General features: G+C 38.1%; 1 pseudogene; it reads left to right on the top strand.

Annotated features, from left to right (window-relative positions):
- LOC149243605 (protein TORMOZ EMBRYO DEFECTIVE-like) overlaps positions 1-23079 on the top strand; it is a 154216-nt pseudogene that overhangs the window by 74770 nt on the left and 56367 nt on the right.

The following is a 23079-nucleotide window of genomic DNA, read 5'->3' as shown; positions in this document are numbered from 1 at the left end:
GCAATTCCAGTAGCTAAAATCTGTCTAGGATCTCTTAGATCCTTAATTACAGCATTGTGAGGTGAAAATTAAACGATTTTACCTTCACCTGAATGAGTTATATTATATAGAGATAGAAGGTTATAGGATAAGGTTGGAACACATAATACATCATTAAATGGACCATTGTCTAGATGAACAGTTCCAGTCCCTACATCACTAAGAGATCTATTATCACCAACATATATATTTTTGGTGTTACAATCATTGAAAGAAGAAAACATGTCTTTGTTTTTGGCCATGTGATAAGAAGCTCCAGAATCAATGAGCCACTCATGAGAATGAGAATAATAAGATACATTTAGTGCATAACCAAACTGAGATGCTTGACAACCACATGCAGAAAGTGTTATTCCTGAAGATGAAGTTGAAGTTGAAGAGTGCTCCAAATGGATGTTATGCTTCTTCATTGTTGCTTCCAAGGCTTTCATCTTCTTAAAGCATTTGGATTCTAAGTGGCCATCTCAATTACAAAAGTGGCAATGTCTTTCAATCTTCTTCCCTTTGTTTTTATTTACCTTATCATTTTGTTGAAATGATCTTCATTTTGAGACTAAAATTGCTTAGGACCCTTGTTTGGTTTAGGACCATTCTTTTTAGGATACTGCTTCTTAGGATTCTTTGAATTTGGTTGCTGCTGGGTGGCTGTTACACTAAAAAATGTCACCATGACTATTTACAGTTAGTATGGCTCAATCAACAGTCATGCTACCCTCTTAGGCAAGTCTTATGCCTCTGCTCTCCATGTCAAACTCCAAAAAAGAGAGAAAGTCTTGTATAAATGTATTTATCTCTGGGGACGCAGGTTCTCTCAAACTTACCTGCGGGGACGCACCCAATGTTCACAAAAGCTGCGTCCAAAGACGCTCTGTATGTAAAGGGACAGGTGCGTCCCCTTGTAAAAGTTAGAATGCGCAAGTTTCATCTTTAAAAAGTTACTTGTGGTCATTTCTAGAGCATTCTAGAAGGTTGTTCGACGTGTATTGGGCGCCTCCAGATGGTTCATGCACTTCTATCAAAGAGGAACTTATCCCATCAATAAGGGAGCTATCCCACCCAAAGAGGGGATTATCCCATTGATGGTGGACCTGATTAACCTCCTCTTGAGCACTATAAATACAGGCATTGGGCCAGAAGGAGGAGAGGTTGAAGCTATACATTTTCTTTGGGTAAATGCTGCAGGAATTAGGACTCCCATTTAGAACCTTGTGAGGAGAGATTGTCTTTGCTTGATTCTACTTGGAAGTGGGTGAGCTTGGTCAAAGTAGAGGAAAACCCTTGATGGACCCTGGGAGGAACTTGCACAACACCAAGGCCAGGTTGTAAGAGTTTCTTTGTTTCGTTATTAATACAAACTGGTTCATTTTTCTCAATAGCTTGTGTTAATGAGTTATTTCATGTGTTCCTTGGTCTGCATGTTGAATATATGTTTTATTATATGAGATGCAAGTGCTTGGTAATTGTTTGATTGTTTGTGGTTGCAGGAATTGATGTGAAGGAGGAGCTCATCCAGATCGGCAAGGACGGACTACAACAACAGCGTTTTGGAATAAGGTAAGCCTAAACATTTGTAGTTTTCATGTTTTAAAAGGTGTATTTAGAGAAAGATCGCTCCATTTTGTCTTGTTTGTCACTAGAGAGTTTAGACTCCTAGGGAGGTCAGTTGTGTCCGCACAAACGACTTTTTCCGCCACGACAAATTGGCGACTCCACTGGGGAATCCATTAATGTGAAAGTCTTTTCCTTTGTGTGAACTTTGCTCTGAGAAAATCATTTTTATTTTCTGGTTTTTGACTGTGAGAATTAGTATTTGGGTGGCTTAGCTTTAGATTTAGTTAGATTTGGTTTTTCTTAACTTTTCCAGAAGGACACACCCTCTGAGTACTGCACAGTGTGTCTTTGGACGCGCTGTTGCCGTTTGCACAGAGCGGGCCCGCGCCTGTTCTAACGGGTTGCCTGCGTCTTCCTGTAAAAATTTAGGAAAACTCCATTTTTGCTTTAATTGCTTTTAGATTTTGGTTTTTCTTAGTGTTTTCTGCCCAGATCCTTTAGTACCCTGTCAAAAATTTTCACCTGAACTTGTTTCATTAGCATTCCTGCTTTTAGCTTTCATCAATTGGGTGTTTTGAGTCTCTTTCTTGAGAAATTCTTGATTTGTTTTCCTTTGGTCATTACTTGGAGGTTTGTCTCAGTCTTTTCACAATTTTGCATCTTTTTGCTTTCATTTTTGCAAAAAAATTTCCCCCTAAATTGTGTATGAGTGTTAATCGCCTTTGAGTGCTTTTATTTTTGATCTTTGGAACTCTCACCCAATTTTCTCGACTTGCACTTGATTGGTTCTTAGATTACATTAGAATCATCTTGTGTTTGAGAATTCTCTTGCATAGATCACATTTGCATAATTAGAGTTCTCAGTTTCAGAATATGAATGAAAAATGTGCATAGATTACATTTGCATACTTTTCATGTGAATTGTGCATAGATTAAAATTGCATAGTTTACATTCTGAAAAATCAATCGTAGATTTAGATCAGCTTTCTTTGATTTGAATTTACACAAAAATAAAAATAAAAATTGGTTTGGAATTGATTTGCATTAGTTTTTCTTGATGAAATTAGTGCATTAGAGAATTTGTTAAATTTTCTCTTAATGATCAATTTTTTGCATTGTTGGAAGTGAATGGAAACTCTCTCCTTACTCTAGTTAGGATTCATCGAATTGAAAGGATTGCATTATCATATTCGATTGCATTCAGTTGAGTCGGGTCATAACACCATTGGTTTCATCTCCATTTACCCATTTGAGTAATAACAGCCTTAATAACATAGCGCTTAATTAAAATTCATCTAGTAATTTTTACATTTCTAGGGCTCTGAAACACCAACATAGCTTAGGCTAGGGTCTTGGAGTAGGTGAGTACTTAACTCTCCAAGACTACAAAACCAAACAGATAGTTTATCTTGAGTAAAATAAATCCAATTGTTTCAATTGCACTCTGGGAAAGCTCCTCTTAAAGGAGAAGCACGAGCTCGTGTCCGAACCAGTGAGGGGATCATTCCCCCCTCATTGGGAATGACGCCAGACAGTACGTATTACAAACGGTAAACCTCGGATTAACCATTGTCGAGGAGCCAGGGGTCACTTATCGGTAAACCTTGGATTACTGTCAAGGAGCCGGTAAGGGGATTGAGCTTGTTACTCTGCCCTTGCGTGCTGTCGGAGTTTAGACTGTTCCCCCAGGTGTAATTGTTGTGATTGGTAACCTTAGTGACCATTATCTTTAGGGTTCTACCCAAGGTGACGGTGGAGGGAAGGTCCCACTGTACTTGGAGCAGACGTCAGCTATACTCACTTGGATTTTCTGGGGGGTTCACTTCACTCGAGATGGTTAAAGTGGAGGAACTTGGTCCAGTCTATTCATTAAGCAGGTTGTCGGGGTAACTATTCCACCCACTATTTCTGTACTGGATTCTGCGAGGTTCGGCTTCATCACCAACTAGTGTTTTCGGTCCAGAGAGCTTACTGTTTGTGTGTGGTTTGACTCCTAGATTTGATAGCGCGTGTTAATTTGTTTGTTTTTACTTTTAGAGACCATAGGTGTGAATTGTGAATTTTAATTGTTAGGTGTGAATTGTGAATTGTTAATTTTAGTTTTAAATTGTTAATAAAATTCACTGAAGTTGAATATAATGGCAAATGTTCCGGAATTTATCAACCTAGGAACCCCTCCTAACGAGAATCCTAGTACTTTTCCTTACTTTGGAAATGTTGGTCCTCCTTATATGGCTACTTTGTCATTACCTGGATTTACAATAGGTTTACCGATATGGTTATTTTCAACTTCGTTGGCCCAAAATACTCCAATTGTTCCATCTCAACTGGATGCTTCACCTCAACAGAGTTCACCATCTCAACATCACCAACCTTCTGTTGACCCTTTACCTTCTTCGCCTAATCTTTCTTCCTCCATTTCTTCCTCTTCGCCTGGTAAAAGCCTTGATGTTAGTAACCAGGAGGCTAAGAAGAAGAAGAAAGGGAAGAAGAAGAAGAAGAAGAAGAAGCAAGATAAGAAAGAAGTCAACCAACCAACCATGGCTGTAAGTGTTAGTTGTGTTGAGGAAAATTCCGACATGCATCGTAAACCCAAATACCCTTGCAGGCTTTGTAAGGGTGACCACTTCCTTGTCAATTGTCCTGGTATTCCAAAGGTCTTGGAAGTTGGTCAGAAAAATCTCATCAACTTTATATTGATCCATCAACCAGTGATAGTCAGGTTCCTGGGAAAAAGGGTAAAGTTAGGTTTCCTTGTAAGTTATGCAAAGGGAGTCATCAAACTCACATTTGCCCTCACATGGATGAAGCCTCAACATTGTTGGAAAAACTTACTGTTCCACAGCAAGAATTTCCAACTGGTTACCGTAAACTTTCTCCCAACCTACCGTCAACTGACGGAGTGGTCGATTCAATTTCACATTCGGTCGATCACACTCTTCCATTGGAGAGTGAAACTCATGTCACTCAGGTTGATGATCCATTAGTTGATCAAGTGGTCGATTCAATGTCACATTCGGTCGATCCCACTTTCCCTTTGGAGAGTGAACTTCATACCGCTCAGGTTCTTCTTGTTACATCAGATTCTTCTATGCTGGGGGGCATTTCACCTGTTTCTACAGAACCCCCTCCAAGCACTGAGGTCTTTTCCTTTGATTGGAATAGACTGACAGAACCTCGTCTTCCTTCCTCCATCCCTTTCCAAATCATTGTCAAGGCTGGTGGTAGGGACATACATCGTACTCAGGTAGATGAAGGTGCTTCTGTCAGTATTTTATCCTCAACTGTTTGGAAAGCTTTGGGTTCCCCTCAGCTTGCGCCTATTACGCAGAATCTGAAAGCTTTTAACAGAACCATTAGTGAACCTTTAGGGATCCTTCCTAAGTTTTCTATTACCTTGGAAGGTAAAACTGTCTGTATTGATCTTATGGTAGTTCGAGGTCCCTTGGATTTCAATTTACTCCTTGGGCGAGACTATGTTTATGCAATGAAAGCTGTCGTATCGACACTCTTTCGCGTGATGTCTTTCCCTCACAATGGCAGTATTGTGACTGTAGACCAGCTTTCGTTCCCTAGTCTTGTCTCAACTACCAATAATATGACACCCCTAAATGTTCTTGATTCTAAAGTGGTATCTACCCTGCCACGGGTTAATTATGTGGCAACTGGTCCCATGTTTTCAGTTACCGATGTAAGTGAGCCTCTCACTGTTGATTTAGATCCGGTAATTGACATGGAAAACTCTATGGGATTATTTGAACACGATGTTCTTATCCCTTTTGAGTCCCTTGACATGTGTTCCTTCCAGAGAACTATTCTTCCTTCTGATGAAGACCTCTTGGAAGCCATGATCAAGGTGTGTCCATTGACATGTCTTTCTTCCAGTTGGAAGCCATGATCAGTGGGTACGAGGATAGTTTGTTCCTCTCTCAACCTCGTTAAAAAATGAAACTGGATGGTACGAGGATAGTTTTTCCTGTATCAACCTCGTTAAAAAATGAAATAGGCTGTAGTGAGGAAAGTTCCTTTTACTGTGTCAACCTCGTTAAAAAATGAATCAGTGTGTACGAGGATAGTTTTTTCCTGTATCAACCTCGTTAAAAAATGAAATAGGCTGTAGCGAGGAAAGTTCCTTTTACTGTGTCAACCTCGTTAAAAAATGAATCAGTGTGGACGAGCATAGTTCCTTGTCTTGTGTCAAGCTCGTTAAAAAATGAAACAAGGAGTCACGAGGATAGTTTTTCCCTGTATCAACCTCGTTAAAAAATGAAACAGGCTAGCGTGAGGATAGTTTCTTCTAGTCTCAACCTCGTTAAAAAATGAAACTGGAAGTCATGAGCATAGTTCCTTGTCTTGTGTCAAGCTCATTAAAAAATGAAGCAAGGAGTTATGAGGATAGTTTCTTCTAGTCTCAACCTCGTTAAAAAATGAAACTGGAAGTCATGAGCATAGTTCCTTGTCTTGTGTCAAGCTCTTTAAAAAATGAAACAAGGAGTAGCGAGGATAGTTTTTTCCTGTATCAACCTCGTTAAAAAATGAAATAGGATTACGAGGATAGTTTGTTCCTCTCTCAACCTCGTTAAAAAATGAAATTGGATGGTGTGAGGAAAGTTCCTTTTACTGTGTCGACCTCGTTAAAAAATGAATCAGTGAGTACGAGGATAGTTTTTTCCTGTATCAACCTCGTTAAAAAATGAAACAGGCTAGCATGAGGATAGTTCTTTTACTGAGTCAACCTCATTAAAAAATGAATCAGGTAGATTTTAGGATATGTAGGTAGATTGTAGAAAGTAAGGTTTTGAGGATAGTTCCTGTTACTGAGTCAACCTCATTAAAAAATGAATCAGGTATGAGGACAGTTCCTGTTACTGAGTCAACCTCGTTAAAAAATGAATCAGGTATGAGGATAGTTCTTTTCTTGTGTCAACCTCCTTAAAAATGAAACAACTCCCTTTTCAAGTTAAATATTGAAAGTAAACCTTCATTCCATCCAGCCGGTTGAATGCAATGAAGCCTGGGGGGCATGTACCCCGCTTTGCATCATTTTGCTGGGGGCATGCGAACTTTTTGAGCATAGTTCCTTATCTTGTGTCAAGCTCGTTAAAAAACTGAAACAAGGATAGGTTAAGTAGGTAGATTGTAGAGAGTAGTCATGAGCATATTTCCTTGTCTTGTGTCAGGCTCATTAAAAACCGAATCAAGGATTTTAGAGCATAGTTCCTTGTCTTGTGTCAAGCTCGTTAAAAAATGAATCAAGGTTTTTAGAGTAAAGTTTTTTGTTAGGTAGATTGTAGAAACAGTTATGAGCATAGTTCCTTATCTTGTGTCAAGCTCGTTTAAAAAATGAAACAAGGGTTTTGAGGACAGTTCTTTTCCTGTGTCAACCTCACTAAAAAATGAAACAGCTCCCACAAGTCTTTCCAAGATCTTGAAAGTAAAGCTTCATTCCATCCACCTCATTGAATGCAATGAAGCTTGAGGGGCATGTACCTTGATTTGCGTCATTATGCTGGGGGCATGTGAACTTATAACAAGCATAGTTTTTCGTTTCAAGCTTGCGTAAACATGAAACCGAATCCGAGCATAGTTCTTTTCTTGTGTCAAGCTCGTTAAAAAATGAAACAAATCCTCCTCTAATTGAGTCGAGAGATTGACTAGACCTCATAGATGTTAGGTTGTATGTTTAGGTTAGTTATTTTAGTTTTGCATAATTTTCTTACAGTTTTAGGTCGAGTCTTTCAAATGATCTTGTTCATGAACCTTCATTTCATCCAGCTGGTTGAATGAAATGAAGCTGGGGGGCATGCGCTCTAGCAATCATGCTTAGGGGGCATCAAGCACAATTTTCCCTCTGTTTCAAGCTTGTGTAAAAATGAAACTACTTTGAAGCATAGTTTTTTATCTGTTTCAAGCTTTTGTAAAAATGAAACCTATCTCGAGTCAATTTCAGTTATTTTCAAGACTCGTTAAACTCATGAAAATCCCGAGATTATTTTGCTATTTTTCATTCTCGTAAAACAAATGAAAATGCCGAGTTCTTTCCTTCTTTTCCTGCTCGTAAATTAAATTGAAAGTCGACCATATGAGTACATTTTTATCATTTTTTCGAACTCATTAAAACTTATGAAAAAGTGAAAACCATGAGTACATTTTTATCATTTTTTCGAACTCATTAAAACTTACGAAAAAGTGAAACCTCAGAGTCATCTTTTAAGCCCTTTTCTGACTCCTAAAACATGAAAAGATCGCCGAGCGTTTCTTTTACACTCGTTAAAACGGAATTAAAAGACGGTCCCCTTATAGCTCTTTTCTGACCGTAAAATCAGGAAAAGATTGCCGGGTTTTTGTCGTTTCAAACTCGATAAGGAAATAAAACGACGTGTCCTTGATCGCTTTTTACTTTTCAGGTCAACGACACTATTATGAAAGTACTCCTTGGTCGCAAGATCAAGCAGTTCCCCCAGGTATTATTTTATACTTTTTCGGGCTTGAGGGACACAAATGTACGAAAAAGTTCAACGTGGAGTCTCCTTTAGTTTTTTCAGACTCTCTAAAATTGAAAAACGCCGAGTTTCTCCTATACTGGGCTCGTTAAACTTTTACAGTAGAGGACTTGTTCAATTACAAACAGGAACGAACCACTCCTTCCTAGGGTTCAAATTTAAACTAGGTTGGACTCGTCCGAAGGATGAGCTTATAATCAAGCATATGTTATCCTCCTCAAGCTTGTTAAAAATAAAGAGGTACTTGCCAGAAATGGTGGGGGAAAAGAGAGAAGAATGAACCTGTTTGTTACCTTTTGTCTCAAAAGAAACTTTATTACCACTCTTGAACACGACACTTTTTCATTCACCTGGGTTGGGAAATCTTTTACCTCACAGTTGATCAAACCACTTTGAAAGTCTTTAACCGGGTTCCGGGGATTAACTTTGAGTTATTCGTCACCAAGCCATCTATCGTGTCGTTATGTGTTCAAGAGGTCTGCAAGCAAAACTTTCATCTGCAAAATACTTGTCATCCATTTGACCATCCCTGAGTCAGTCCTTACAGCAACATTTCTTCAACTTGAACAACGATTTCGTGTTGCGGGCTTGCTTGCAACGGGTCGCTTTCTATCGACATTGACACATTATCTAGAAAGATGACTTAGGAATCGACAGTACCTTGAAGTCTGCATGCATCAATGGCAGGTTTCTCACCTTTGACGTCAGTTTACATCATTGACTTTCGATCAAAGGATTCCGTGAAGTGTTTGACATCAAAACATCTATTCACATTTCACGGGTTGTGCTTGGTACTTTGAGAACCATTGACATTACTGGTGGTCTCTCTCACGCTTGTTAACAGTTTACATCATCGACTGGTAATCAAGTGGTTTCTAACATGTTCGACATTAAATCATTTAATCACATGGCTAGAATCGTACCAATTCGGGAAGTAGAAGTGAAGACCCTGGATCTAGTTTCTACCATCCAGGCTGCGAGGAGTTTTGTATTCATTATCTATGTAGACTAATCATAAACAGATGGCTGCGTCCATACTGTGTCTACAAAAGTCTATAAAAATGATGTACTGCAAGATCATTCCTGTATCAGAGTAGTTAGTCCATTAGTCAAAGTTTTGAATCTGAGTATGGGAATGCCTACCTCAGTGATGATATAATCTTGTACATGTATTTTGTGTTGAAAATTGCAGGTTCCAACCAGGTCATCCACAAGACAATCCTTGAAATGATAAAGCGCTTCACCCTTCCTAGATATTACAAACCCTAATCTATTCCAGGCTTCGCACTTTAGGGGGCAATCTGTTACACTAAAAAATGTCACCATGACTATTTACAGTTAGTATGGCTCAATCAACAGTCATGCTACCCTCTTAGGCAAGTCTTATGCCTCTGCTCTCCATGTCAAACTCCAAAAAAGAGATAAAGTCTTGTATAAATGTATTTATCTCTGGGGACACAGGTTCTCTCAAACTTACCTGTGGGGACGCACCCAATGTTCACAAAAGCTGCGTCCAAAGACGCTCTGTATGTAAAGGGACAGGTGCGTCCCCTGTAAAAGTTAGAATGCGCAAGTTTCATCTTTAAAAAGTTACTTGTGGTCATTTCTAGAGCATTCTAGAAGGTTGTTTGACGTGTATTGGGCGCCTCCAGATGGTTCATGCACTCCTATCAAAGAGGAACTTATCCCATCAATAAGGGAGCTATCCCACCCAAAGAGGGGATTATCCCATTGATGGTGGACCTGATTAACCTCCTCTTGAGCACTATAAATACATGCATTGGGCCAGAAGGAGGAGAGGTTGAAGCTATACATTTTCTTTGGGTAAATGCTGCAAGAATTAGGACTCCCATTTAGAACCTTGTGAGGAGAGATTGTCTTTGCTTGATTCTACTTGGAAGTGGGTGAGCTTTGTCAAAGTAGAGGAAAACCCTTGATGGACCCTGGGAGGAACTTGCACAACACCAAGGCCAGGTTGTAAGAGTTTCTTTGTTTCGTTATTAATACAAACTGGTTCATTTTTCTCAATAGCTTGTGTTAATGAGTTATTTCATGTGTTCCTTGGTCTGCATGTTGAATATATGTTTTATTATATGAGATGCAAGTGCTTGGTAATTGTTTGATTGTTTGTGGTTGCAGGAATTGATGTGAAGGAGGAGCTCATCCGGATCGGCAAGGATGGACTATAACAATAGCGTTTTGGAATAAGGTAAGCCTAAACATTTGTAGTTTTCATGTTTTAAAAGGTGTATTTAGAGAAAGATCGCTCCATTTTGTCTTGTTTGTCGCTAGAGAGTTTAGACTCCTAGGGAGGTCAGTTGTGTCCGCACAAACGACTTTTTCCGCCACGACAGTGGCTAAGGCTTTCTTAGAAGAGTTTCCAAAATTAAGAAGACCAAGATATAAGAGCATTTCTTGTTCTCTGATTAAAGAATCACAAAAGGAAACAAAAGAGGGGGACTTGTAGTCTTGTCCTTGAGAAATAAAAGCTTCTCTAGTAGAATGGAAGGTGGAAGCAAACATAGAGTAGGTTGGTCCCAACTTAGTAAGAATGGAATAGATAAGGCTACCATCTTATTTCTTAACCTTAACACCTTCCAAGAGAAGTCTAAGGGTCTTGAATTTGGACAAAAAATATTCAATGGAAGAAAAATTATTGGGGTCTAATGTAAACAACTCATTTTCGAGTTGACGAGCTCTAATTTGATTTTTAATTCAAAAAACTTTAAAAATAGACATCCCTATCAACCCACGTGCTTTATCTTGCCTATTTTCCCATTTGCTTGTCTTATCTTCATCTTGAGGTTTGGTTTCTTGGTCTGAGGCTATTATGTAAAGACCTTTATTTCTAAGTAAATCCACAATGTAGGACCACCATTGGAAGTAGTTGGTGTTGTCAAGAATAACTTGGCACGAACTTTCCATTTTAATAGAAATTGAAGCTATAGATGTTGAAACTAAGTGTTCCAATGGAAAGATCTTGAAAAACTAGGCCGAGTTAAAAAAACGGCTTCTGGATGAAGAAGTTATAGCTTTATGAAGATAATTTGTTGAAGATGCCGATGAAGTGCATGAATGTGCAAAAATGAATGATAATGTTATATTAAAAAAAAGAAAACCCTCTTTCCAAACTTAATCTAATTAACTCACTTTAAAAAAAAATAAATAAATAAAAAAAAATAAAAAAAAAAATTATGTGACTCACTTTTATAAATAAGTGAAAGTCACTTTTACAATGATACTTTATGAGCTACCCACTCAATTGTAACTTAAATAAAAGATAAAGAGGCTTTAGCATTATAAGTGACTCACTTTTTATAATGGGTGAGAACACTTTTACATAAAGTAACTTTAAAACATAAGTTACATGTGCTTTTTGAAAAAGTAACTCAATAAAAAGAAAGACTTTAACTCAAGACCTCTATTCTCATAAAGTAACTTTAGACCAAGTGAGCTAGTTTAAAAGGTTAGTAATTTTTGGAAAAGAGGAAGAGAGTTTTTTTCTTTGGGTAGTCACTGAAGCTTTGAGGTGTGTGCTTACTTGAAAAAACTATTTTTTGCCTACAAAACAAAAACCACAAAACCCAACACGTACATATAAGAAAAACAAAGCTTACGGCTTGAAGTCAGCTTTAGCCGGAAACTAAATATTTTCCTCAATGTTTCTGATTTTCCAAGATCACACTAAGGCGCGGCAAAAAAGAGCATACGCATGAGAAAAATCCTTCCTTTCTGTTTCTGATTTTCCCAAATCAAAGAGCATACGCAGAAATGAAAGGTATAGATCTAGTAATAAAAAATAGAGAGCTAAATAAACTGAAATAAACAGAGAGATGAATAGCTAGAACTGCAAATAAAAATTGTATACCTCCAGATCTCAAAAATGACATAGCTAGGGCTACCGGAAACCTTTTCGCGTGAAACGAAAGGAGTTTCTCACTCGAACAAATGCTCCTAACACAATAGAGAAGTCCTCTTGGCTTGAAAGTAGTAAGAAATAGTAAATCTAGGAAACGACAGTCGGATGCAGTTGTACCGGCTTCAGATTTGGATCACCAACAGATGCGGCCCTCAAATAGCTTTGATACCATGTAGGAATTTACAGGGTAAGTTCCTCAAACATAACAACAAAGGACATTGCTCACAAAAAAATCACGAATCAATACACAAGTATTCTTGACGTGGTTAAAACCCTCAAAGAGGGAAACAGACCATGGCCTGAGCCAACACGACCACTTCAGGCAATTTATTAATAAAAGAAATAAAATTTACATAAGTTTATCTCATGAACAGTTACCCTACAAATGACCCTCCATGCTCTTTAAATAGAGATCAATGATCATGGACCAATCAGGTGTTAAGCCATGGATCAAGTGTCGATAATACCGAGGAGAGAACGAACCGTTGGATCACTTCATGTCTAGAATATATTGTGACCATCAGATTGTAAGTTACAAAAGTACATAATAAAGAAACACACTTTAGCTAACTCTACACTAGAATAAGTTATACTTAACTATTTCTTATGTGTCGGAATATCCTAACAAGAATCTTCCTTCTGCCATTTTTGAATTTGAAATTCAATCTTAAAGCAATTATATACGTTCGGAAACTCAAGAAATGTGAAATAGTTGTACGAACGACATAGAATTTTTTAGCAATTATTTGTTGAAATTTAAATCACAGATGTTGTATGGATACAAGTGAAATAGGCGTGGGTGTATGGATGTGACGTATGGACATATTTTGGGTGTATCAAAGTGATATGTGATTTAATATTATGGCATTTAGATGTGATGTATGTTTTAATATTCTAGGCATACAAACACAGATGAGTATGTGGATGGGCAGCATGGATGATAGGAAGCAACATTGTGAGTTAAATTGATAGCAACATGAGTGGTGGTTTCTATCACCTAAAATATGATCACCTAGCCACTCCTAACTAGGTGGATTGAAATACACCATGTAGGATTAATTTTATCATAGTAAAATCACTTTCACCATAGAAAATGATTTAGTAAACCATTTTTATTAAATTATTTCTCATTAAAATTGAAAGAACCCCATGAGAATAATTGAATAAATCATCATTTATTTAATTTTCTCTAAGAAATTATTAAATCATTATTGAATAATTATTACTTGTCACATTTGACTAAATCACTTAAGAATAATTAAATAAATCACTATTTATTTATTTTTCCCTAATTTTATTTTTGGAATAATTGTTAAATCACTATTTAATAATTATTTTGAATTCACACTTTTCTTAATCCTCACAAAATGATTAATAGATCATTTTATTTGTTAATTACTTCAACAATTTTCTAAATAAAGAATTTGACCATTTTGAATATCTTTTCCCTCTCCAAAAAATATAATAAAGTATTCCTAACGATTAGATTTTGATTTGGTCAATAATATTTTATTATTTTCCAATTCCTAATTGAGCCCAATACTTTGTTATAAATAAGAGGGTTTTCCATTCATTCTTCACCATGATCATTATCATCTTCATTGCTATCGTATTCCAACATTTGAGCTCCCATTTGAATTTCGTCCTGTTGTTTGGGTTTTTCTGCATATTGAGAGAGAGAAATAGATCGTTGAAGAACAAGAACATCAAAGTACCCATCTCAGAAAGGGGGATTTTGCAGACCCATGTTGTAAATCCTCTTCACCAAGTTTTTTCTAATAAAATGTTATTCATTCAAAGCTTCTATTTGATTATTACATTGGTTATTTCTTGTTGTTTTTTGTTTTGGGTTGCATATGTTATTTTTACTACATGGTTTTCTTATTTTGTCATTGCAGATCTAAAGTGTAAATAGCCATATCTTCTTGTAGTGTCACTTGTCACCAGTGACTTAAGTGAAGCATTTTTGGTACACATTCTAAGAATTTTGATACTAACAAATCACGACTTTGTTGGGGAAATAATTCAAATCATTGGTTAATGTATTTCAGGATTTTTCAATGTTTTTCCAACTATTTTTAGCCTCTCAATTTCTATGTTTAGATCCAATTTGTTTGCTGGAAACGTTTTTGGTTTTTTTTTGGTTTTCTACATCTTTCTACAGGTCATAGGTACCAGCCAAGAATGAGATGACGCAATCTGGTTGAAATCTATTGAGCGAGAGTTATGGGAGACAAACACACTTTTTGGCCCATTATTTGCATCCTACAATGCACTTTTTGACCCATTTTCTGCATTCCAACGCACTTTTCAAGTCAAAATCTGCATTCTGTCATTTTTCAGAATTTTTTCCATAATTTTTCAGATTTACCAACTGTGTTGCGTGTGTACTAGGAAGGGTTCCTATTTTTTCCTAATTCTCCCCTAGGCCTATGTTCTCTTAGTGATTTCACATTGAGGAAGGAAAAATCCCCCTAAGGTTTAGAGTACACCTCCATAATTTAGGAAGAGATTTGAAGAGTTAAGGAGTCTAGGGTACAAAAATTTCAACCTCTAATTTCTAGGGGTTTGTCAATTGTTTTACGACCTTTTTCAATAGATTTATTCATAATTTTACTCCCGTTATATTTTAGTGTTTCCTTCCCCCTTAGGATCCCCTTGATTGTCCTAGGTTTTTGGAGCTTCTTGATTATCCTTTGCATCGTTTTTCACCTTTAATTTTTGTTGTTTATCTGCACCATTTATAGCAGATTAGTGCCTTTAGATCATAGTCCCTTAGACATTTCAACACACATAGATTCAACCCACTTTGGCACCAGGGCTAAGCAATTTGTGTAGTTAGGTGTATGATCGGTGGTATAGGCTTCCAATAACACCCATTGATCACTTACATTGAGCCATAGAAGTGGACATATTAGGGAGTTTAAAATCCTTCACCATCCCACGGTCCAAAGTCGGAGTGTGTCAAAAACCTTATTTAGAGGGGGTTAGGCTAGGTCATCGTTCGAGGGGTTCTCCTCAGGGTTACCCAACCTGTGGCAAGGAATCATGTGTAGTGGTTGATTACCAAGAAGCTCAAGACTTGACCACCCCTATGGGATGAAGGTAAACGTAGTGACAAAACATAGGAAAACACCCTATAGGATTGGCTGTGGGCAGTAGTTGGTTCTCTACCCCACCTTTCTCTAGATAGTTCTGCATGCGGGGATCATATTCCATCAAGTAAGAAGTCTTTTGAAAGGACATTTAAAATAGTAGGTTTAGGACTTGTTTGAGAATTTATATCACCTATAGGCTAGAGGTAAATTTTCTTTGATAGGACATGTTTGCTTGAATTAGAGTAGCATATTAATATAGTTAGTTTACACTTGGCACCACTGCACTAGGTGTTTTCTTGTTGTTTGTTTCTCTTTTTCTCATATCATCCCCTTTTAGTCTATTGAGTCATCTTTGTCTTGACATCATTGTTCCCCCTAGGCATTTTTTGTAGAGACTTCGTGGCCTTCACCCCCAGTTTCCTTTAGGACATCTTACTCCTCCTCGTCGAGTTAGAGTTCATCCTCCTAGTCATCCATTGAGTCCTCATTTTGAATCTAGTTCTACTGATTCTTCCATTTCTTCCTTTGATTCTTCCTCTTCCTAACCCCATATCACCACCATGTCAGGCACCAACATGGGTGCAGGAAACCAAGGTAACCCCACAATGGCAGTATGGTCACTAACCTCCCATTTCTCCCCTATATGGTTGGTTTTAGCCTTCCTGATTTCAACCAACTCATCAATAATCCTCTTCTCCATGACCCCAATTGGCCTTCTAGGCCTGAAAATATTCCTTATGACATGCCCAAGTTCAAAGGTAATCCTGGAGAAGATCCCACAAATCATGTTCGCTCTTTTCATATGTGGTGTTCATCTAATTCCATCACTGAAAACTCCATTCGTCTTCGTATGTTCCAACACACCCTTACTAGAGTTGTTGCCAAGTGGTATGTGGACCAACCGCATGCCTCCCATTCCACATTCATGATCCTTGCCAAATATTTTATGTCATACTTCTAGCTACCCCTCCGATATGACACTGGTATCGAACTCTTGACCTCTTTCCGTCAAACTTCTTCCACCCGCTTATCTAACCATGTTCAATAATGGTGCAGAAGGAGGAGCATGTCTAGGGCTCTTGAAGTTGGAGACTGTGTGTACATGGATTGCTTCCTTAGAATGCTTTTGGCCCCCATAGGTAAAGATTCCACCTCCAACTTTCCCCAATCTGAGGAAGAATCATTCCAAGTAGCTTTGAAATATGACATGATCTATGCACAATCAAGATATGTTTATACTGTCCTTCCTGATCTGTCCCCTTTTACCTCATATGTGCCAAGCATGGGATGCTCAAGTAGCTTTTTCGAGAGGACCTCATTCCATTTCTCTACCTCCTACCCCACCTGCTTCATCACAACTGGTTGTTCTTACAAATCCTTTTCCCCATCAAGGACATGTAGCTACCCAACCCACATAGGGTAATGCAGTTCCTCCACCTTCACAATATGGCCAAAACAATTACCAGTTCCTCATTATAAATTCCGACGAAGTCAACACCGAACAAGTCAACCTCCAGACTTGGTCGTGCCAATATGACAAGCCCCCTGCAAAGTCAATGACTAATTCCCAACCTAAAGTTTCCACTGAGCCTTTGTCATCACCAAATGGAACCTTACAAATCCCTCTACATAGATTTAAGGTCCCCTCCAATATCCCCAAAAGTCCATTACATTGAAATGGTGCTTCTTCCAAAGTTTCCCATACCTATAACATAGTAGATGACTTGGTGCAGTCTCTTACTTCCATGTCAACGCTAGAAGTCCTCCAAATGTGCCCATCCAAATGGAAAGATATATTATCTGCTTTAGGACCTATGGATCCCTTTGACAATCATATGATTGTCTTTGAAGTTGGAAAAGCGGAACATCCCCTCTTCCTTAGTTTCTTTTCAAATACCAATCTCCATAAAGAATGCCATGGTACAACAATGTATTATAGATGATGGTGCATCGACCTCTGTCATAGTCTCTAGTGTTTGGAATCAACTTGGTCCCCTGACCTATCCCCATCGACTATTACTCTTCGTGCTTGGGAGGGTCATCCCTCACAGCCCCTTGGTTTTATTGCAATTGTCCCATCACCATTGCCGACAAGACTGTCTTAATTTATATCGAAGTCGTTGATGCCCCATTAGATTATAACATCTTGTTGGGTTGTAGTTACACCAATCTTGTTGTCACATACACTTTCTTTCACAAGATGTGATTTTCTAACAATGGAAATATCGTCACTATCGATAAGTTGACTTCCTATGACCCTCAGTCTCAGACATCTCCTCATACCACTATCTCATCAATGACTGACAATAAGACTATCACTTCCATTACTGGTGTGTCTCCTAGAATCTATAAATATTCCATGCTACCTAGGGCTTATTATGGCCCATTGCCTACTCCTTCTGAGCCTAGTTCGTCCAGTGCTTGCATGATTCAGGCACCATGGGCCACCCACAAGTGGTCTGGTACACCTTCACAATAGCCAGCTCCTCCGCAACATTCTTATCCCAACTCAACCTAGACTTCATGTACAATTCCTTTAGGACCATTTCCTTCTACTGGTATCTCTCCTGGTCCTTTTTAGCCTGAAACCATTCCCCCAGGTATTAACCATCTCAGAGAAGTTCCCCCTGATCATTACCCGTCTAGTGAAAAACTTTATCATTCCTTCCACTTGGAATATTTTCTACCCCTCTTATGGCTATCTTGAGTCTACCTAATATTACCTTGGGGATCCTAGTTTGATACATTGATCCTCCCACAAACACTCCTCCCAATTGACTCAAATCTTCTACAGCTTTGACCCTAGTTGAACCTATTGTTCCTACCCCTTCCTTTGCTTTAGTTCCACAACAACCTCAATGGGAAGCCAATCATATTGCGAAAGCATATGGTGAGGGGGGAAAGGCCCAAAAAAAGGGACCCAAAGACAAGGCACCCAAAACAACTGCAGTTCCTCCCAAACTGCCTAATCCTTCTCCTCCATGTGCTTTGTGTGATGTTGTTGGGCATGCTGCCAATAATTGTCCCAAGCTCCCTCATATTATCAATAATGTGGTGTCTAATACCTTTCATGAATCTAACATTCCTTAGGTCCATGAATCCTTACTCGATTCAGCTAAGAAGAACATATCTTTGTGCACGGATCACCCTTCTGCTTTGTGGGATAATTATGGCCATTATTCCCATCACTGTCCCCGTCTTGAAGATTTTCACGATACACTACCAGTGCTTCGTGAATTAGATGTCGCTTGTAGTGATTCCACTTCTCCTCTACCTGTGGGTTATGGTCCCACTGTTATGCTAGAACAGGAGGTTTCCCAACCCACCATTGTGATTTCCCCTCTTGATGTCAAGATGATGGATAGCTATGCCCCTATTCTTTACCGATCTTCATCCATGGGATTGACTATTGGGACTCTCTTGATGTTTCATATTATGGTTCATTCGAACCTTCTTCGGTGAAAACTTCGGTCTCAACATCGGTAGATGTTACATCTACAAGTCATATGTCTCCCCTTTTTGATGATGCACATGTGAACCTTTTCTCTCATGAATATGCCCCAGGTAGATCCTCTTCATCATGTGGTCTCTCTTCCTCCTGTCCTCCCATATTTCATTTTGATGAAGACATTATGGAATCCATGACCACCCTTACTATCCTTGGGATGATATGCACCATCGTGTGTACTTCCTTCCATAGCAAACCCATGATCAATATGTTGTGGAATCAAAAGGCTTCATCCATTATGAGGTCGATTGGTTCAATAACCCCTTACTTCGAACCCATGCATTCGATCCACTTCCACCTTGTGGCCATTACACCTAATGTTTGGGTAAGAGGGCATCCACTTTAGAGAGTCCAGGAGAAGCAATTCTCCCCAACCCTCTTAGTGCATATGGTAGTGTCCACTCTAGTAACATTATTCTACCCTATTTAAAAGAAACTTTAGAGTCTCATATCACTTCAGATCGCTTTAGGGATGATCCATTTAATAATTCCTCCATTTTACATCAACAACTCAGTCCATTTGAACTTTTTGTTGTTCAACCACTATGTCGTTTTAATGAGCATCAGTTCATTATATCTGAAGCCACTCTTTGGTATGGTGACACCATGTATGTGAACTTAGAAATTCAGTCCATTTGATTCATACATGCAGTGTCAAGTGAGATTGGTAATCAACCATCCTTTCTCATACTTCACGCATCATCCATTATTCTCATAAGAAGACAACCATAAACAAAAAATGGTGAACTACATTACCAAGAAGTGTTTGGAATCCATTATTCTAAATACATTCAACATGTCCATATCATGCCACATCCATCCATCCAAAACTGGGAGGCACCTATGCCTCTACATTTACTCATTATCCTCTACAAGATCTTATGCCAGTAGGGCCAAATGCTTGAATCCATTATTTGAGCACTTGGAACACAATGGAACTCCTCCAATGCATCTAGCTAGAGGCATCATTCCCACCTTTTCATACTCGATCAGTCCCCTCCATCATATATGATGGGGGGAAATATCTCATGATTGAGGACATGATGGTACCTCTGGCCACTTTTTCACTTAATTATCATTAGTATCGACATAGAGCATAATGATATAAGTATGGTTGATTAGCCTCTCATTCCTTAGATAGTTTGTCCTACAGCCTCTCCAGCGAGTTGTATGCACATCACATATCGTAGATGATTGATACCATATATTCAAATATTCTACTCTACGTGATTCCACACTCACCATCCAATCCCCATGTTTGACTTGGTGGGTATGGATGACTCTAGACAACCTATAGTATTTAATTCCTTTACCTTGATTTTCCACCAAGAACCATCCTTCCACAAAGCATTAAGGTCATTTTTAGACAAGTAAGACCACCTAAAAGTCACATATACAAATTATGACGTTCACTTTGTCCTATATTATATACTTAATATTTAGGGCCTCCTCCTCCTCTCCAAATTCTCCAACAACTCAATGTTCAAATGAATTGAATTTGGGGACAAGAAGCCATTTTATAAGAAAACCCTAGTTTTTTCGTCATCCATTGTGACTAAACCGTAGCTCGGTTTGACGAACCATCATCGTCATTGGAAATCTCTCACCAAGTTCTACAATGGGTCTATCTTTTTTTTGGTGATTTTACACTTCACTAAGAAGCCAATTTTTCCACGAGTTCTCACTTTGCCACCCATTAAAATCAAATTTCTTCATGTCAGTCACATGTACTCTGGTACCACTTTTCCTTTGCACTTGTTAGCTTATGTGTCAATTTTCATCATCTCTAATTTTTATGGTCCCCTTTGGGCCTCCCCCATGTGTCAACGTCATCGAGTCACCCTTGTTCAAAGCATCAGAGATGAGTCACCCTTGCATCCATGGAGTCTATTCAAAGTCCCATTGAGTCCAATTATAGTGTATCATCCATCTTTGTGTCGCATTCATCCCCTTGTGCTCATATTTGGCCTCCAACTATATTTCTCTGTCTTTGAAAAGCCTCCATCTAAGTAATTGACCATCCCCTCTAGAATCGAGTCATCCGATACCAGTACAACCATGCATATCATGCTCTAACAAGGGAAGTCTCCAGTCCACCTTTCATCTTGTATCCTTCCATCATCATCTTTAATGTCAGTCCATCAGTCACATTGTTATGACCTGCATGCCTTTGTTGAGGAAACCTCATTGCCTCACCTCTGGCGTGCCCTCTTCTATGGACTTCAGCACATTTATTCTAGGACAGTGGTCTAGAGGGTAGTGTACCTTGGTTCCATCTTTCATTATTGTTCGATGCCTCAGATCAAGCAAAGGGAATCATCATTTCCCTTTGACTTGGTTGTTTCTCGCGTGCTCAACTCCAAATAATTATCACGCAATCGAGAATCATACACTTGATGGTCCGGTGATCTAGCAGATTGTACTGTATTTCCCGAGTGTGTGTGAGATGTTCCATACCTCATGATGGGGTGGCCCTTTAGGTAGTCCCCCACATGCTTGGATGTCATTTGATTATGATCCATCCTCAAACGCAGTTCTGTAGATTTGATTGGATCGTTTCCCACTGCTTGTAGTGCCCACAGCATGCATGTCTCATTCATATGATCCATTCAAATCTTTAGATCCCTTTCATGTTTATAGGGGCTTATTTGGTTGTGATTCCTCCTCACCATGTTAGCTTGAGGGGCATGCTATCTCATGTACTCAAATGTCATTGTATACAGTCTTGACTTCTGTTTTCCAAGCATATTATGTATATGGGACTCATTGTATTATTGTATCACATTATGGCCCATTGATGCCAACATATCATGTACTTTGTAGCTCATTCCCACATTGCTGAGAACACCATTATTATTTGTACTTAATTATCTTGATAGGTATGGGTATGCCTCCCCCGCCTCATTTGAGATCATTTACTCCAAAATAAAAGGAGACTTATATCAGATTAGTAGGTCTTGCCCCCTCCATTCCTCTATCCTTCCTCGCATTGATTTAGTTCTATCTCTCTCTCTCTCTCTCTCTTTGACTCCTCTTTGGGGTCTTGTGGAAGTGTAACGTACAATGTATTTCAGTCATATGATTTGCTCCCGACACTCGTATGTTGGGAAAAAATATGTTATCACCTAAAAAATGATCACCTAGCCATTTCTAACTAGGTGGATCAAAATACACCATGTAAGATTAATTTTACCGTAATAAAATCACTTTCACCATAGGAAATGATTTAGTATACCATTTTTATTAAATTATTTCTTATTAAAATTTAAAAAAACCCATGAGAATAATTGAATAAATCATCATTTATTTAATTTTCTCTAGGAATAATTATTAAATCATTATTGGATAATTATTCCTTGTCACATTTGACTAAATCACCTAGGAATAATTAAATAAATGACTATTTATTTATTATCCTTTAATTTTATTTTTGGAATAAATATTAAATCACTATTTAATAGTTATTTCGAATTCACACTTTTCTTAATCCTCACAAAGTGATTAATAAATCATTTTATTTTTTAATTACTTTAACCATTTTCTAAATACAGATATTTGACCATTTTAAATATCTTTTCACTCTTCAAAAAATATAATAAAGTATTCCAAAGGGTTAGATTTTGATTTGATCAATAATATTTTATTGTTTTCCAATGCCTAATTGAACCCAATACTTTGTTATAAACAAGAGGTTTTTCCATTCATTCTTCACCATGATCATTATCATTGTCCTCACTCGTCTTGCCACATTTGAGATATCATTTGAGTTCCATCCTAATTTTTGGGTTCTTTTCATATTGAGAGAGAGAAACAGATTGTTGAAACATAAGGACATCAAAGGACCAATCCGACGGAGGGAATTTTGCAGACCCATGTTGCAAATCCTCTTTAGTGGGTGTTTTCTAATAAAATATTATTCATTCAAAGCTTCTATTAGGTTATTACATTGATTATTTCTTGTTGTTTTATGTTTTGGGATGCATATGATCTTTTTACTACAAGGTTTTCTTATTTTTTCATTGCAGATCTAGAGTGTAAACAACCATATCTTGTTGTTCAGTTTGCGCCAATTTGAAGTTCATTCAAGGAGTCAATAAGCCCAAAGGTTAAGGCTACTAGTATACAGTGTTCTTGGAACCTCACTAGGAGGTTTCCATCACCATTGGAGCCAATGTTAGGTTCCTATTGTCTACAAATCAAAGTATTTTCGTATCCTACTATTTCATTTTGGAGATATGTTTGTCAATTTTACCCTATGAGTCACTATGTGTCATAGACTAAAGAGTGCCTTGTGTAAAAAGGTCAAAATATTTGTAAAGGTCGAATTTGTAAAGGTTTAATAGTCCATGACAGGTCATTATTAGAGTGGAAGGGGTCATGTCATGGGTTTGTTAGTGGTTTATATTTATCATACCTCCATGATTTCAAATTTCACCATCATGACATGAGAGGGATTTGGGT

The sequence above is a fragment of the Pinus tabuliformis genome, chromosome 8 (genome assembly GCF_031772625.1).
Source record: "Pinus tabuliformis cultivar Carrire ecotype Pingquan chromosome 8, CPIR1, whole genome shotgun sequence".
NCBI lineage: Eukaryota > Viridiplantae > Streptophyta > Pinopsida > Pinales > Pinaceae > Pinus > Pinus tabuliformis.
Note: the sequence above shows the minus strand (reverse complement) of the source record. Positions and strands in the feature narration are given on the sequence as shown.